The sequence below is a fragment of the Electrophorus electricus genome, chromosome 4, assembly GCF_041902795.1.
Source record: "Electrophorus electricus isolate QZ-2024a chromosome 4, ASM4190279v1, whole genome shotgun sequence".
Lineage (NCBI taxonomy): Eukaryota > Metazoa > Chordata > Actinopteri > Gymnotiformes > Gymnotidae > Electrophorus > Electrophorus electricus.
Window position 1 is genome coordinate 1,333,464 of NC_137500.1, and position 2,554 is coordinate 1,336,017.

Genomic DNA, 2,554 nt, shown 5'->3' on the forward strand with positions numbered 1-2,554 from the left:
TTTTTGTACAACTCTCTAACACTGTGTGAACAGGGGTGTACTACTGATATAATGGTAACTCTGACAGTAATAATCTCCTGCATCTTCAGTCTGGACTCCTCTGATGGTCAGAGTGAAGTCAGATCCAGATCCACTACCACTGAAACGAGCTGGAGTTCCTGACTGTAAGTTAGTAGCCCTGTAGATCAGGAGTTTAGGAGCTTCTCCAGGTTTCTGCAGGTACCAGGCTAAACGATGACCATAGCTGCTGTCATAATACACTGCAGGGTTGGTTCTACAGCTGATGGTGACTGTGTCTCCTGGAAGAGCAGATTTCACTGAATCCTGAGCCACTGTTACCTGACCTCTGGATCCTGGGGAAGAAATAAATAAAATCATAAAAAGGCAAAGTTTATCTGTACAGATACTTTTGTTTAGTTACTCTAAATCAGTTAATATTGCATTTTAAATAAGAGTAGTAGGCGTGTGTCACATGGATAGTTCACCACAGAGGTAAAGCAGTGAGTTACCTTGAGTCCAGAGGACCAGTGTGCAGATGAAGATGGGGATCAAAGTCATGGTTGCTGTGGGTGAAGTTGCTGGGGCAGGCAGCTCTCAGTCATGAAGTGTTAAACTCACAGGACTATAAACACTCCCAGAGCACTGAAGCAGGTGCTGCACATGCAAAGTGACCTCTCTGTATTAATACACCTTTACCAAATACTCTCTGTGACCTCTCTGTATAATACACATCTACCAAATACTCTCTGTGGCCTCTTTGTATTAATTCACATCTACCAAATACTCTCTGTGGCCTCTCTGTCTGAAGTAATGACTCCAATGAATACCATAACCATATTTAACAGAACCAACCATACTTGATAACTATGAACTTTATAATATAATGCAATATATAGATGTTTACTATCAACAGTGTCAGAAAACTATGGTACAGTGTGCTGATTATTGGGTAACTGGAATTGAAGAACAGATTAAGAGAGAATGATAAATCAAAAGTATCTAGTATATTTTATGTATTTTCAAACATGTGTGTGGTGTAGTGCTCTAAATCGCTTCTCTGTACAAATCTCTGTTTTGCCTGCTGTCTACATACGTTCCACAAGGGGCCCTGGTGAGTTGTACACTGGATATCTAAGATGTGAAGGAGAGTGTTCTGACCAGTGTACAGCCCTGTACAATGGATTTTACAGTCTGAAGAATGCTCTTTTTTTCTTAATTCAACACTCAGCTGGTTTTGATTCTTGGGTTTTGTTATCATTGCAAATAAGCTTCATTTTGAACTGTTCTTGTATCATTTTAATATTCATTATCTGCACTGTAAGATTATTTGTACTGGAGTGTGTTGTTCTGGGGTGTGTTGTGCTTGAATAAGTTGGGTTAATGAAAGTTGAACATCTGCCAAAAGTGTTGTTCTATTCTGGGAAGGAGCAGGTTTCTCAGGGTTGTAAATGCAAATCTGTTTCATCCCACTGCTCTCGCTCTCTTTCACTCTGACTGGTATTGACATTACTAGAGACTAGTTTCAGTTCTTCATTTTATATCTGAACATTATGTACACAGGAAAAGGAAATAATTACCAATAAAACAGTATGAAGATTGGATCAAAATTATGTTCTCAACTAAATTAAATTTAGATAATGAATAAAAATGTATTTAGCAAATAAAGAAATTAATGAATAAGCAATCATATAAATTAATGCTTCTGACCAAGTGCTCTAGTTGTGTACAGTTATAATTATATATTGTTTTGGATAAAAAGCTTCACCTAAATGCTGTAAATGTAAATTTCACTACTTCAACATTATGACCTTGTCTAGGCTTAAGGCTGTAACAAGAGTTTTGTGTTAAGAATGTAAGTTAAAGAAACCTCAGAGAAGACCATCGTAGTTTAAGGTCTGCCAGTGTATTATTCAAACAAATATCCAACATCTAATACACACAGTTCAAAGTGTAAGAGTGGTGTTACAGCAGGAGGTACACAGGACAAAACAACAAACAAACCCACACTAGAAAACAAAGATGCTGACTAAACCTGCACAGGACAAAATAAACACATAAGACTACAATACCTCCCTTAGTGAAAACACAGACAAACTAACCCAGGACCCAAACACAAGAGCAGTCACTCCCTACTTACCAGAGCACACAAATAGATATATAATATATACAAATAGATACATACAATATACAAATATATACATACAACATACAAATAGATACAGAAATATACAGATACATACAATATAGATACAAATAGATACAAATAGATATGTTATGTACAAATATATCATTTATATATATATAAATAGATACATAAAATATAAAGATCGATAGTTAATATATACAAATTTACAACAGTGGCCAAGTTTGAGGGATCAAACAAGCTCAGAATCAGAGTAAGGGGGAAAGAGGCCAAGCATTGAATCAAATATCAAAACTGTCACAAGACACAAACAGGTGTCCAAAATATTATCTTTCTCTTTCTTCTTCCTCCAAAACACTTCCTTATATCCCTCCTCTGGGCAGGGCCTTGTTTTAGGACTGGACAGTGAGT

The 2,554-nt window shown here is 36.6% G+C and overlaps 1 pseudogene across 1 annotated transcript; it reads right to left on the reverse strand.

The window, feature by feature from the left end:
- Window positions 1-602, reverse strand: LOC145657386 (immunoglobulin kappa variable 1-8-like; annotated as a pseudogene). The gene is made up of 2 exons (XR_014123023.1): window positions 510-602; window positions 1-353 (listed from the first exon to the last, which is right to left on the reverse strand). The product of XR_014123023.1 is annotated as an immunoglobulin kappa variable 1-8-like (transcript).
- Between the last annotated feature and the right edge of the window lie 1,952 nt (window positions 603-2,554).